The following is a 17132-nucleotide window of genomic DNA, read 5'->3' as shown; positions in this document are numbered from 1 at the left end:
GATATACGCATGCCCCCCGGCCGAGTGAGGGTTACAAGTAATAAAGTCAATGCCCCATTTGGCGAATGGACCAGCGGCAATTATAGGGTGGAGAGGAGCAGGTGGAGCGCGCATCTTGCGATCAAACACTTGACAGTTGTGGCATTTTCTGACGGCAAGGATACAATCTTTAAACATAGACGGCCAGAAATAGCCAGCGCGCAACACCTTCTGAGCTGTGGCATACCCAGACATATGACCGCCACATGCTCCAGAGTGACAATCATTCAAAACTCTCTCAGCCTCATCGTGAGTTAAACAACGTCGAAAAACTAAGTCTGCCCCCAGGCGATAAAGTGTATCTCCAATAATTCTGTATTGCTGGGATTGAAACCGAATTTTTCGACGGTTTTCCTTGGAAGTTTCAGGCCGAAAGGTTTGGGTTTGGAGATAGATGATTATATCCCCATACCACGGATCTACAGTGCTAATAAGAAACAAGGATTCGTCCGCAATGGACTCCTCTGCCACAGTCTCTGTGTCAGCACTCGGGAAATCACACATCAATTCCGCGAAGACTAAAGATTCCTTAGACTTGGACTTCTCAAACTCCAAGTCGAACTCTTGCAGGATGACGATCCATTTAGAGTACTTGCCCCCTAGCAGTTGTTTTGTCAATATATAAATCATAGGGTTGCAATCCGAAATAACAGTAGTTTTGCGGAGAAGAATGTAGTGACGAAAACGCTGGACAGCGTGAACGGCTGCCAGGGCCAATTTCTCCACAGGCGAATATTTTAACTCAGTTGGATTTAAGGTTCTGCTAAGGTAATATATCACATGCTCTGCCTTGAATTCATCTTCTTGAACTAACACCATTCCAATGGTGGAATGCGAAGCTGCGAGGTATAAGAAGTAGTCCTGGTTGTAGTTGGGAGGATGCAATAACGGTGCATGGGTCAACGCGTGTTTTAGTGCATCAAAAGTGGTCTGCGAAACCAGAGATTCTGGGTTCGATCCCCAGTGGAGTCGCCAATTTGTCACACGGAATCTGTCAGGGGTGCGGACACGACTGACCTTCCTAGAAGTCTAAGACATTCTAATGACAAACAAGACAAAATGGAGTGATCTTTCTCTAAATACACCTTTTACAACATGAAAACTACAAGTGTTTAGGCTTACCTTATTCCAAAACGCTGTTGTTGAAGTCCGTTCTTGACGATCCGGATGAGCTCCTCCTTCAAGTCAATTCCTGCAACCACAAACAATCAAACAATTACCAAGCACTTGCATTTCATATAATAAAACATATATTCAACATGCAGACCAAGGAACACATGAAATAACTCATTAACATAAGCTATTGAGAAAAATAAACCAGTTTGTATTAATAACGAAACAAAGAAACTCTTACAACCTGGCCTTGGTGTTGTGCAAGTTCCTCCCAGGGTCCATCAAGGGTTTTCCTCTACTTTGACAAGGCTCACCCTCTCCCAAGTAGAATCAAGTGAAGACAATCTCTCCTCACAAAGGCTCTAATGGAAGACCTAAATCCTGCAGCATTTACCCAAAGAAAATGTATAGCTCCAACCTCCCCTCCTTCTGGCTCAATGCCTTTATTTATAGTGCTGTAAAGAGGTTATTCAGGTCCACTATCAATGGGATCATCCCCCTCTTTGGGTGGGATAGCTCCCTTATTGATGGGATAAGTTCCCCCTTAATAGAGATACATGAACCAACTGGAGGCGCATCCATTTCATCAAACCGACCTCTAGAATGTTCTAGAAGTAACCACAAGTAACTTTTTCAAGATAAAACTCGCGCATTTTGCCTTTTACAGAGGGACGCACCTGTCCCTTAACATACAGAGCGTCTATGGACGCAGATTTTGTGAACATGGTCAGCGTCCCCGCAGGTAAGGCTAGAGAGAACCTGCGACCCCAGAGATAAACATGATTTTTACAAGACTTTCTCTCTTCTTTGAGTTTGAGATGGATAACAGAGGCATGAGACTTGCCTAAGAGGGTAGCATGACTTGTTGATTTGAGCCATACTAACTGTAAGTAGTCAAGGTGACATTTTTTAGTGTAACACCAAGACCTGTCTTTATTAGAGGAGAATGCTGAACTTTGATAATTTCATTTAAATTTTCTGATCCTTTAGCAAGTCTAATATTGAGAAATTTCATTTTCTCAAGATCCTTTCTTAGACCCACAATTTCACATTCTAGTTTTTCATTCTGTTTTTCTTTTTCAACAAGTTGGTATAATCATATTCTTTTCTTCTAAACAGATTTTGAGTTTATATATTTATTCATGAAGGTCTTCCTCTTCTAAAGCATCCCAAAAACTATCATCATCATAAGCCATGAGGAATCTATAATCTTGTCCAGTTTCATCTTCATCACTATTGGATAAACCATCACTATCTTCATGAGTATAGTAACTCCTTTTATTCACAACTTGTTTTATGTTCCCTTTTTTATATTCCTTTCCTTTTTCAAATTTATCTTTATGAGGACATTTGGCAGCATAATGACCGACTCTGCCACAATAAAAGCATTTGAAGGGTAACTTACCTCTAAACCTTCTAGAACCCCGTTGAAGCTTTTTGACAAAGTTTACCTCATCTTCTTCTTCTTAAATATGTCCTGATTCATTGTGTTCTTCCTTTCCTTTTGTTGAAGCTTTGAATGCGGCTTCTCTCATATCTGATGGTCCTCCTTTTCTCATCTCAAAGGTAGTTAAGATTCCGTGAAGCTACATCATAGTGATATTATGCAGATCCTGTTTTTCTTCTATGGGAGACACTTTGGATTCAAATCTAGCAGACAAGGATCTCAAGACTTTCTCAACTAAGGTAACTTCCTTAATTTCTTCACCCAGATTCTTCATATAATTGAAAACCTCATCCATACGTAGGAAGTAACTAGCTCTGCTTTCACCACTATGCATCTTAAGAGTTTCATAATGAATTCTGAGAGTTTGAAGCTTAGCACGTTTTACCTAAGAGTCTCCTTCGTAGCTCAAAACAATTTTGTCCCATATTTCTTTGGCTGATTTGAGCTGCATGACTTTGAAAAACTCTGATTGTGACAGACTTCCCAATAAATTATTGACAGCTTTGGCATTGGTTTCATATTGCTTTTTACCTGCCATTTCTAAAGGAATTGTTGTTGGAAATGTATATCCTCCTTCCACAATTTCCCAGACATCCATTCCAAGCAATTGTAGATAGGCTATGGTTCTTATTTTCCAATAAACAAAGATGGTCCCATCAAAGATTGGTGGTCTGATGGATCCCATGCTTTCTCTATTAGTCATGTTGATGGATCTCCCTTCAAGCGATCAAGCTTCTTCTGAAGGACATGCTCTGATACTAATTGTTGGAAATAATACTGAGAGGGGGGTGAATCAATATTATCAGATCTATAATTTTATTTCCCAAACACATTTATATATACGCTACTTCAGTGAAGTGAAGTAGCATGTACAAGCGATTGTACTTAAAGAAACCAGTGCATATGCAGAGAACTTTTTATTTAGACAATTTATCATGTATTGAGCTTAAACCAGTATGTCAGAGATTTATTAGATATTGCAGTAAAAGCAGAATAAATAATCACACATAAGCAACACAAATGAACACCAAGATATAAGGTGGAAACCCAATGTGGGTAAAAACCACCTGTTTTTGTCGTCTTTGTCTTCTTTTAATAATAAGAAAATATGTTTACAATCTTGTACTGGTGCAGACTCATACCAGTATGCAGGCACCCACCTGCAGAAGGCTACAACCTTCTCTCGTTCTCTAGCTACTACTAGAAGGGAGCTACAACCCCCTAGCTCTTGTACTAGCCAATATGTTTACTAACATGTAGGTTCCAGCCTATAGAAAACTCCTCTCTTCCACCAAGGACCACATTTCATGAATTTTCAGACTGGATACTCCTGGAACACAACACCACAATCTGAAGTCCATGTTTCATCCAATTTTCATACTAGAACCGTCAACAACATTGAAACTTAGAAAATCATAACTTCAATACAACCATCAAATACATCTACATCAACCAATCACTGAAACTCAATCATCACTTTCTGAATCAACCACAACTGAATCAATCAATCATTGACAACCCACCATCACTGAAGCAAATCACAATCAATCAATTTGATCATTCAGAACACTGCTACCAGAATGCAATCACCAGAACACAAAGTAGAACCCAAAACTTTGTAACAACAAACAGAAACAGTTCAAACTTTAAACATCATGTTTCATAAGGTATACGCTACTTCCATGTGTCGAACCAGCGTGTATACACACTTTTACCAAAGGGAACTAACGTGCAGATCTGCAAATTCCAATTTATGATGTATACGCTACTTTGATATGTTGAACCAGTGTGTATATTCTCTTTTACTAAAGTGAACCTGCGTATAGATATGTAAATGCTAACTTAAAACATCACAACTATTCTAGACTTTAGTCATACCCAGATCATCACATTTACAGAATAAAGCATGCGTCAATATTCAGATCTACATTGTTCAATATCAAACCACATAATGATAATACTTTTAAGCCTTTATGATCCTGATCCATCAACCTTCATCAGCCATAAAGGTGCCTCCTTAGATCAGATCAAGCAAACCATCAGAAGCTCATTAACCTGCATATATGATCCAACACCTCATAAGATATTCAAAATACTTGCACACCTGGCCTAATGATCTTCTCCTCCTTATATAGTTTTAGGCCTTTCTCAATACCATGGACCAAATCTACGTAGGACAAATACCTTGGACCAAATACCTCGGACCAAGTACCTTGGGTCAAATACCTTGGACCAAGAAATATCTTGGACCAAAAACTTTATTTTTCCAAGATATACGCACTTTTCCTTCTGTGAAAGTGTGTGTGTACGTATACACTCCTTTTGTTCAGTAAACCTGCATGTATACGTAGCTTGGACAAGGTGAACCTGCGTATACCTCTCTTTCTTCATTCTTTGTAGTCTGATCTGTAATTCTTTGCTATTGACCTGTTGCACTATGAGCTTTCATCTGAGTGAGTTTCTATCAAGGACAATACCTGTATCATAATTCCAACACCTCTGACAACACGCAGCGCAGTGATTTAGTCATCATGTTGTAGCGCTGTGTGGATACTTCGTGTAGTCGATTTTGCCAATGTTTCAATTCTTCATCTGAATCCAAGGTACAAGAACTTTCAAGTTCCCATGCAATCCGTCCATCAGCTGTTGAATTGACACAATCTTGGTTGTTCGCTGTAATTTTATAGATTTGATCCAAATCATCATCACTTTCCTCATAGTCGAAGACCAATTTAGTATAGCGCGGTCCTTCTGCAGGATCCAATGTTACTACAACACGGAGTGATTTTCTTTCAAATGACATTGTATGCTTCTTCAAGTTGATTACCCCATTCATATCAATATCCCAGTCTATTCCAAGGATCACTGGGCATGGATTGTTGTCATCAACAATTTCTATCACTTCAAAATCAGTCAACGCGCACGCACCTTCTATATCTATGGTAACTCCCTGCAATCATCCCATGGTGATAATATTTTGTTGGTTCACTATCCTCAGTTGAATCAGAGACCACTGCAGCGCAGGTCTCCCCATTCTCTCCCAAGTCTGTTTAGGTAATACGTTCGCATCAGACCCCAAATCCAAAATAACTTGGTCCATCTCATAGTCTCATATTTGTGCGATATGCCTCATCTCATGCCCTGTTCTTGCCTTATGCTTACCAATCTTTCTAACTACGCAGGGTCCATCAGGAGCATTATCCTTACCAGCACACTTGTTTATGAACTCCTGTAGTCCTTTCACAACCTTACTATCACGTAGTAGTTTCATACAAGTCTCCAAGAAGGTGGTAAGCATAGAGGGGTCAACCTCTGTAGGTGCGTTGGTGTCTGGAAGTTTGTTCTGACTCCCTGAGGTAGAGGCTTCAACGAAGATTTTCTTCACTTCCATGAATTTTTCCTTCGCATGCTCTAGATCGAAACCAGACTCCTTTTCCTGGCCCTTGCGGACCCATCCACCTTGTTCAGGTTGTTTCCCTTATCGTCACTAGTCACTATCCCGCTTCGCAACACGATATTCACATTCAGGTCCTCCTCGCGGGGCTCGGCCCTCATCATCTGTAATTTCTAGGTAGGATGTTGAGGCTATGCCTTCTTCTCCTACATCTTGCCCATCAGCATAGACATTCTTCAATTGTGTGGTCAAACTAAGTGCAGTATTGACATGACGAGCGTGTCTGATTTGTACACTCCCGCGCGTAGTGTCATGGCATTCTGTAATTGTAGAAAATTACCTACCCATGACCCCTACCAAGTCCTCCTCCTCCTCGGCCTCATTTGTGTCCCTGATATCCTGCACGTGCTCCCCCAGCATCCTAATTCGAAGGCCGAGTTTCTGCTTGCATTCGATACGTAGGCATCCTCTCCATCATTAATTCATAGCTTCGATAGGGGCGCTCATCATGGCCCACCGATTTGTAGAAATCACAGAACAATTGTTGTGGTGTCTGCAAAAACTTTTGAAGTAAGTGACAATTATTTTCTACATGTTTTCCCGCCATGTGGTAGATAGTGCACCATAGCACGGGCCCCGCACTTGGTCCTACTCGAGCTTCCTGCCTTAAGGGCATTGGCCCCCATCTTGTGATGTAATTTGCGAAGACAGGGCAGTGATCTTTATCATGCCCCTGGTTTTTATACTTAAGACACCAAACTTCTTCGTGCACCTCCGGCCGTGCCTTTTTTCATGCTCTGCAGTTCCAAGAAAAGGTTTTTCAGTTTTGCATGTATCTATTGAACCCCCAACGAAGCATCCTGAATAGGAGTTTCATGCAATCTCATCACAATTTCCATGGCTTCTGCTTGAGTTCCTATCTTTTGTTGTGATAAAGCAATCCTTAAGTGGGGTAGGAGCACGGCTATAAACTAATTGCAGTGCTGACTATCTGTGAGATTCATATTAGCTTTGCGGATCCCACACTTCAGCCTTTGATTTAACTCCCATGGTGTTTCATCGGGCCTCATCATGATTTCCTTAAATCCAATTACCGATTGTGAGGAAGACTTAGGCTTACTGAATTCTTTGTTTAAAGCGGTTTGTGTATCTGCTAATGATGCCAATGAATTATCGGTGCAGTACTTAACGTACCATGTCAGCGCGCGATCCTACAGAGCGGTAACCAACTGCGCCTTTTTTATATTATCATCTGTAATTTGTTGTGTTGTCCACATAGCGTTCGCAACAAACCAAAACTAATTCGGATCCTCACTTCCTAAGCCCTTGAAAACTGGAAACTTCATTGTATTCGACATGTTGACCGACGACAGTGGTGGGGTCCCCACGGGCTCAATTATTCCAGCCTCCAACATTTTGTCTAGTTTTTTGCGCACCTTATCCTTATATTTTGGATTTAGCCAGTAGGGTCTATGTTTCACACGCTTCGCATCGGGATTTATAGTGATCTTCATTACACCCAAATCCCCTACTATTCCCTTCAGATCCAGGAACTTGGTAGGAAACAAGTTCTGGTATTCACGTAGTAGTTATGCAACCTTATCGACTGTACCTTCATCCCAATAATTGCCTATCTTTGCAAACTTAGGTTGCACATCAGATCCAATGCTCACTTGCCTGGTCTTCAAAGGTTATGTTATATCAGGGTTTTTTGTTTTGGGTCCATCAACCTCGCATTATCCCTGAGACTATAGAATGTTTATATTTCGTGGATCCTCTTTTTCTTTTGCATTCATGTTATAGCATTCCAATTCATGACGTAGTTTTGTATTCCAGTCTAGTTGAATCTATTCTACCAATTACTCAGGTGTCCTGAATATTGTGGCCTTAATTTCTTGGAGCGCTTCATCAATACACTCAAATCCATCCTCAAAGCTTAAAGTTAACAAGAAACGTTTCCTCAGGATATCCCACTCAGTTGTCCCATGGTGTAGCTATGTTTCCAAGTACCAGTTCATCGGAATAGTTTCTAGGGTGTGATAAAAGATATGTAACCATTATGGTTGAGGCTCCTCCCCCCAAGCTTGATCATCCTTGCCTGAGCATTTCTCTACCAAGCGGGTATTCACATACATGAACCTTAGATTCATCATTCACTTGTACTCTTTCCAATCAACAGTACTCGAACCTTAGCTTCATAATTCGCTTGTACTGTTTCCAATCAACAAAGCTACCCTTATGTGTACCCCACCAAAGGGCAGGCGTAGTGTGCAGCACCAGATCAAGAGCCTGGAACCGATTCTCTTCTGGAACCTCCCTTTCAAACTTATCTAGAAATAAACTAACATCATCTAAGCCATAATAATGAGGAATATTTCTTACCTTTGTGGAGACACACCGAAGTGATTTTGTCATCATATTGCAACGTAGCATTTTAACTTCATGCAACCTATTCTGCCAATGCTCAAGTTCTTCATCTGAATCCAAGGTACAAGAGCTATCTCTATCCCACGTAATTCACCCATTTGCAGTGGGATTGATCCAATCTTCATCGCATGTAGTGATCTTGTATATTTGATCTAAATCATCTTCTTCTTCATAGGCGCGAACTGGTTCAATGTAGTGCACACCTTCAGCAAGATCCAACGGGACAATAACCCAGAGTGCCTTCCTTTCAAATGCCATTCTTCGCTTTTTCAAGTTAATTACTGCATCCATGTCGAAGTCCCAATCAATTCCTAATAGTGTAGGGTAAGGATTGTTTTCATCCACTATTTGAATTACTTCAAAGTCATCGAGAGCGCTTTCTCCCTCAATGTCGATTATTGCCCCGTACACGCGCTCCATAGGAATGGTCTTCTGTTGATTGGCCATGCGTAGCTATATAGGAGACCATTGTAGCACAGGTCTCCCCATCCTTTCCCATGTCTTCTTTGGTAGCACATTCGCATCAGATCCCAGATCTAGGATAACTTGATCCATTTCGTACTCTCCAATCTGCACGGTCAACCTCATTTCACGCCCTATCTGCTTCTTATGTTTACCCAATTTCCTCACAGTACATCGTTTAGGAGGAATCTTGATTTTACCTGTACATTTTTCAATTATCTCCTCGAGCCCTTCCACTGCTTCCTATCCCGCAACAGCTTCATACAGGTTTTCAGAAAAGCAGCAAATAGCAAGGGATCCACGTCCTACACTTCATTGTTTCCAGCTGATTTATCTTGACTTCCTGACGTAGAATCCTCAACGAAGTTATTCTTGGCCTCCATAAAATTTTATTTAGCCTTGTTGAGATCAAATTCGACCTTGTTTTTGGCAGCCTTGCATACCGAGCCTTCAGTTTCTAGTTTCTTTCCATTATCTTCTCCCATGGAAAAACCACTTCGCGTCATGATATTGATGTTATGATCCTCTTCACAAGGCTCCACCCTCATCATCTATATATTTTGCGTGGGTTGTTGAGTTTTTTTCTCCTGCATTTTGGCTATCAGCACCGAGCAATGCTCTATCACATGGTCAAATTATATGCAGTATTGACAGGATTGATGCATTGGGTTTTGATAGTCACGTGAAAAATGTCTTGCTTCTCCATAGTTTTAGAAAATAACTTGTCCATGACCTCTTCGAGCCCCTCCTCCTCTTCCTCTCCCATGGCCCTTGAATCCTTCACATGTCGCACCTACGCCCTTATCCTAACGTTAATTTTCTACCTGCATTTGATATGTAGGTGTCCACTCCATCTTCGAAAGTTTTGTTCATCATGACCAACTGATTTACAAAAGGTAGAAAACAACTGTTGCAGAGTCTGTACAAAATATTGCAAGAGGTGACAATGGTCTATTGCGTTCTTCCCAGCTATTTAGTAGATAACGCACCATAAGGGTACTCCTGCACTTTGTCTTGCAATGTTCTCAGGCTTCAAAGGAACAGGACCTCCTCCAATGAGGTAATTCTGATAATCAGGAGAGTGATCCTTATCATGTCCCTTATATTTACATTTTATGCACCAAACTTCCACACACATCTCAAGCTGATCTTACTGTCTTCAAGCTCTACAACTCCATGTTGTTAGAAATGTATATATTACAGAGCAACGGAACACAGAAAATATATATTGCAGAAATACAAACACAAAAAACACATAAAACAAGAGAGACACAAGTATACGTGATTCACCCAATTTGGGCTACTTCCACGGAGAAACAGCTAGTCCTTCCTTTTATATTATCCAGAAAACTGAAGAGATACAACCTACAGCAGATCCATGGTAACTCCCTCTTCGCTCTCACACAATCTCATCTCTCTCTCTCACTCAAAATACAAATCTACATAGACGCAATACAATTTCCTCATCTATAGCAACGGGTTTCCTTCTAGGGCAAAAAATCCTAAATTAAACATAACTTCTACCGTCAGATCTCCACCTAATGAATGGCTCAGATTGACTATGAAATTACAACATTTTACAAGTCAATTTTACATCTATTTTTAGCTTCGGAGGCACTGCCCCTGATCCCTCACCAAGGTGGGGCTCCCAAAGGTTGCAACTATCCCCCTGGACCCCCCCTCCAATGTATATTTTATGGGTGGCTTTGTCGCCCCATTACGAACTGGGGTCCAATGCAACGATACCTTTGAATACACAAGATAATTTGGCTTCACACCCAATAAACTCCCACTTGGAGACTGATTATAGCAACTCCATCGCTACTTCATTTGCTTGAAAATGACTCCACTTTGGACCTGGTTGTTTCTCATCTTCTTCATCATACTTGAAGACCAACTGAAACTTAGCAGACTCTCAGTTTCTCCCTAGTTACAACTTTTGTTAACATATCTGCAGGATTCTGGCTAGTGTGTATCTTTTCCATCTTCAACTGTCCATCTTCCAATGTTGATCGTATGAAATGGTACTTGAGCTATATATGTTTAGTCTTGGAATGAAATGCAGAGTTCTTTGCAAGATGTATGGCACTCTGGCTGTCACTATATAACCTACACAACTCCTACTTTTTACCCTATTCATCCATAAACCTTTGTAACCAAATCATTTCTTTACTAGCCTCTATAGTAGCAACATACTCTGCTTCTATTGTTGAGTGTGCAACAACAGTTTGCAGTTTTGAGACCCAACTGACAGTTGACGTTGCACCTATAGTAAACACATACTCTGTGGTGCTCCTCCTGTTATCTCTATCACCCACCATATCTGCATCAACATATCCCTGTAGAGTAATGTTTGAACCACCAAAGCATAATGCTTGATTTGTGGTACCTCTCAAATACCTGAGAATCCACTTTATTTCCATCCAATGTTCTTTTCCTAGATTGTTCATGTACTTGCTTACAACTCCTACTGCATGTGCAATATCAGGCCTTGTGCAAACCATTGAATATATTAAGCTTCCAACTGCTGATGCATATGGAACTTTAGACAGATCAGCCATTTCTTCCTAAGTCTTGGGACACATTTCATTACTTAGTTTGAAATGGATAACCAAAGGTATAATAACTAGTTTTCATTCTGCATATTAAACCTTTTCAACACCTTTTGTATGTACTCACTATGAGATAATGTTAATTTGTGATTCTTCATGTCTCTAGTTATTCTCATACCAAGGATTTGTTTTGCAGCACCCAAATCCTTCATTGCAAATGAGTTTGCTAATTTTCTTTCGAGCACATTTATTTCTTGCATGTTAGAACCTGCAACAAGCATGTCATCTACATACAATAACAATATAATATAGCTACCATCATTTTGTCTTTTGAGATAAACACAATGATCAGAGTGACATCTAGTATAACCTTGTCTAGACATAAACCTGTCAAATTTTAGATACCACTGCCTTCAAGCTCGTTTTAAGCCATGCAAGCTCTGCACACTAGTTTCTCCTTCCCTTTTACCTCATATCCTTGTGGTTGCTACATATATATCTCTTCCTCCAAATCCTCGTGGAGAAAAGTTGTCTTTACATCTAACTGTTCAAGATGAAAATCTTCAGCTACTACTAGACTTAAAATAGTTCTAATTGAAGTCATTTTAACAACAGGGGAAAATGTCTCATCAAATTCTATACCCTTTTTCTGTGAAAACCCCTTCACCACAAGTCTAGATTTATACCTTTGTCTATCTCCATCTTCTTCCTTCAACCTATAAACCCATTTATTCTGCAATGTTGTTTTACTTGCAGGCAACCTGACTAAGTCCCAAGTCTGGTTATGTGCTAAGGAGTCCATCTCTTCTTTCATGGCTTTCTCCCACTTCTTCCTAGTTTCTACCTGCACTGATTCTTCATAACATTCTAGTTCACCAGAATCAGTTAACAATACATAATATAATGAAAGAGAGTATCGTTTAGGGGGTCTACCTATCTTGGTAGATCTTCTAATACCACTTTCAGGTTTTTGAGGTGCTTGTTGTTATTGTGGTTGTTGTTCTGGCTGTTGATCATTATGATAATCAAGCACCATCATTTTTTTGTGATCTCATCAAGCACTGTGTATTCTTTGTTTTCTTTTTCCTATTTCTTTTCCTGCAGTTGATCCTTATACAAAACCTTTTCATTGAAAATGACATTTGTGCTCCTAATGATTTTGTGTTTTTCATAATCATAAAAGTGATAACAAAAATCATTAACACCATATCCAATAAGGTACATTTATTTGATTTTGCCTCAAGCTTTGTTCTATTTTCTTTATTAATGTGGACAAAGGCTTCACAACCAAAAGTTTTTAAAAAGGAGTAATTTACCTTTTTACCTTTCCATGCCTCCTCTGGAATACCACCATCGAAGGAACTTGAAGGCCCTCTGTTTATTAGATAAACAGCAGTATCTATAGCATCTGCCCAAAATTGTAAAGGCAATCCTGGATGCAATGTCATGCACCTTGCACGCTCCATGATTGTCCTGTTCATCCTTTCTGCTACAGCATTTTCTTGTGGTTTTCTTGGAACTGTCTTCTCTCTGTGAATTCCATTCTCCGAACAGTACATATCAAACTCTTTGCTGCAATATTCACCTCCATTGTCTAATCTGAGACACTTCAACATTTTTCCTGTCTCATTTTCAACCAAAGCTTTCCATTTCTAGAAAGTACCAATACATTAGATTTACTTCGAATACAATAAATCCAGTTCCTTCTGGTTGCAACATCAATAAAAGTAACATAATAACAAGAGCCACCGAGAGATGATACCTGAGCAGGTCCCCATACATCTGTATGCAAAAGCTCTAATTTTTCGCTCTTCTTTTCTTTCCCAATTCTAAGGAATCTAACTCTCCTCTGTTTTCCATAAACACAATTCTCACAGAATGTTAAATCAACATGCTTCAAACCTAGCAACAAATTTCTTGAGTGAAGAATATGCATCCCCTTCTCACTCATGTGCCCAAGCCTATGATGCCACAATGTCGTATCTACTCCTGTAGAGGTTAAAGCATTAACAGAATTAGAAATACCATTGCATAAATACAATGTACCTATAGAAATTTTGAATAATAAACACTTATTCACAGATATTATCCCGATTATACACTATTGCGGAATACATGCACAATACATAACCTCCTCTACGTTGATCATCAATTTACCAGCATTAAAAACAATGAAACATCAATCGCATACGCACATTAACACAGTATCTAACCCGGGGAAAGCATACAGCTGAAAACCCCACACTATCTGTATATTATAATGATTGAGAACATGTAACAATACATAGTACAATACTCCTCACAAGTATCCAGCACTATCTCCACCTGTTACACACAAAACTAGCTCAGATCCGAACAAGTCACAGGTTCAAATCTTCTCCACTGCTTTGCCTGCCTCTATTGCACAATGCCAAGTGAAAATCACCCAAACTGAAAATCACGTGAGCACAGGCTATTTCACTAGGCATATACTGTGCAATCCTCATGGGCATACTCAATCCATTGATTGTGCAAGATCTCATGCACAACTATAGTCACAACTGATAGCAATCTCAACCTCTAACACCTGTCTCCACTGAACTGTATATGCACTGAGTTAACTGATGTATTCTTCAGTTGCATCATGAGTTAATAATTAGTGAATTAATTTAATCAATTAATTCACATCACTCATCACTAGTCTATTTGTAGTTAGACTAATTACAACTAGTTTAACCAAGTCAAATTGAACACAACTCCATCAACTCCAGAATCAACTCCGCCAAACTCAACTACATGAGTTCTAACTGAAGTCATGCATGCAATACCTCAACTGACCCACAAGAAAAGCATATTTCCTTCTGGCAGCTGCATGTGCCACATCTGTAGCTCAAACTGAAGTGCTCCAAGAGGATAAGATAATGTTTATAGTCTAAATATTATTATGAGACAATAATATTTGATTTTCTATTTTTAGGCTAGCAGTCTAAAAATAGACTTTGATCACTCCGCTGTGAACCAGAAATAGAAGTCCATATATTTTTCCCAACATGACCAATCATCCATAAACAGCATCCTACAACTCATACCATGATCCATATGTCTAAAAATAGACATAGTCTAAAAATATACTTTGCGCCATAATTTTCCTGCGGGTCCACTTAGTGAAGGTGACTCCTTTCCACTAAGCTCCATCATCTTGTTGCATTCTCAACAGTACCAACCTTTTCTCCTTTTGCTATTACTATGGCTCCTTTAGTGACCTTCCAAGTTTTATCTGTAAAAGTAGTTACACAGCCTTCACCTCCCAACTACCCTATTGATATTAGATTTTTCTTCAGATCTAGAACATGCCTTACCTCCTTCAATAGCCATTGATTTCCATTTTGTTGTTTTATGTAAACTATACCCATTGCAATGATTTTACAGGGTTTATCATCACCCAATCAAACCTGTCCAATATCTCCTTGAACATAATCATGAAAAAATTTCCTATTAGGTGTGGCATGGAATGAGGCCCCTGAATCTACCACCCAAGCATCAATAATATTTTCTAATGAAAGAATCAAAGCATCTTGCAACACATCACCTGTCACATTCGCTTCATGATTGTTTTCTTGTTGCGCATCTCCTTCTTTTCCCTTCCGAGACTTGCATTATTTCTTCAAGTGTTCTTTCTTCCCGCATTTCCAACACACTATCCCCGATTTGGACTTCTGACTTTTCTTGACTTACTACGATATCTAGGGCTCTTTCCTCTTTCCAGTTTTCTTCCCCTAGTCTCTGTAGTCAAAGAATTACCTGATGTCTCGCCAAAGCTTTTCCATCGCATTTCCTCACTAAGGATTTCACCAACAACATCATCAAACTTAAAGTACTAGATCCAGAGACAGAGTTACTAATGGCCATAACTAAACCATTCCAACTTTCTAGCAATGAGCATAGAAATAACAGAGCCCTAACTTCATCATCAAAAGTTACCCCTACAGAACTTAACTGACTGGTAACTGTATTAAATTCATTTAAATGATCAGCAATAGGCCCACCTTCTGACATCTTCATATTAAATAAACAATTCATACGAAATACCTTATTTGAGGACGAGGGGTTTTCATATAGTTTGGCAAATGTCAACATTCAACCCTCTATTGTCGTTTCCTTTGAAATATGAAAGGCTACCGACTCCACTAGGCACAACCATATTGTTCTAAGTGCCTTTTGTCGAGAATATCCCATTATGTGTCTGTTATATTCATATGCTTATTTGCCTTTTTTCTCAATGTTTGATACAGATCTTTTTGGTACAAATAATCTTCCATCTGCATCTTCTACAGTTGGTAGTTTTGGCCGTTAAATTTTTCAACCCTAAACCTACCATCTACCGCCATTTCTCCCACTCGAACCAGGAACCCTTCTCTCCTATGATTTTATCAGCCAAATAGACCTTTGACTCTGATACGAGTTGTTAGAAAATTATATATTACAGAGCAACGGAACACATAAAATATATATTGCAGAAATACAAACACAGAAAACACATAAAACAAAAGAGACACAGATATACATGGTTCACCCAATTTGGGCCACATCCACGGAGAAACAACCAATCCTTCCTTTTATATTATCCAACAAACTGAAGAGATACAACCTACAATATATCTATTGTAATTCCCTCTTCGCTCTCACACAATATCCTCTCTCTCTCTCACTCAGAATATAGATCTACATAGACATAATACAATTCCCTCATATATAGTGAGGGGTTGCCTTCTAGGGAAAAAAAACCCTAAATTAAACATAAATTCTACCATCAGATCTCTGCCTAATGAAAGGCTCAGATTGACTACGAAATTACAACATTTTACAAGGAAATTTTACATCTATTTTTAGCTTCAGGGGTGCTACCCCCGATCCCCCACCAGGAAGGGGCTCCCAAAGGTCACATCCGCCCCCCCTAGACCCCCCCTATAGTGTATATTTTATGGGCGGCTTTGCCACCCCATTACGAACTGGGGTCCAATGCAGCGATACGTTTGAATACAAAAGATAATCAGGCTCCACACCCAACACATGTGCAGGCTTACTAGCTACGACTAAATCTGTTGTACTCCAACGTTCTTATCTTGCAATGGTGAGGCTTCCAACCTCATTGTGATCTCCATGGCTTCTTTTTGCATTCCAATTTTCTGCTATGATAATGGAAACCTCATATGAGGCAATAGTGAAGAAATTTACCAGTCTCTGTGTTGATCATCCGTGATCTTCATATTATCCTGTCGGATCAAGCATTTGAGCCTCTAATCAAAGTCCCACGCATACTCATTTACCCTTTGTTGTATTTCCTTAAAATCTGTTACAAACTATGCTTGAGACTTAGGCTTCTTAAATTCATTGTTCAGTGCCTGTTGAGTCCCTTCCATCGTCACATTGGGTTGATCCGAACAGAACTTGATATACCAAGTCAATTCCCTATCAAGCAACACTATGACTAGCTATGCTTTCTTCATATTATTGTCAATAATATTCTATGCGTTCCACATAGCATCCATGATGAACTAGAATTTTTTGGGGTCCTTGCTTCCCACCCCTTTAATTATCTACGTCTTCATCATGTTCATCATGTTGACTAGTTGGTGTGGAGGTGGAGGTGGAGGTGGAGGTGTAGGTGTAGGTGTATGTGGCAGAGTTGGAGGTGGCAGTGGAGTGGATGGATGGGGTA

The sequence above is a fragment of the Pinus tabuliformis genome, chromosome 2_1 (genome assembly GCF_031772625.1).
Source record: "Pinus tabuliformis cultivar Carrire ecotype Pingquan chromosome 2_1, CPIR1, whole genome shotgun sequence".
Taxonomy (NCBI): domain Eukaryota; kingdom Viridiplantae; phylum Streptophyta; class Pinopsida; order Pinales; family Pinaceae; genus Pinus; species Pinus tabuliformis.
Note: the sequence above shows the minus strand (reverse complement) of the source record.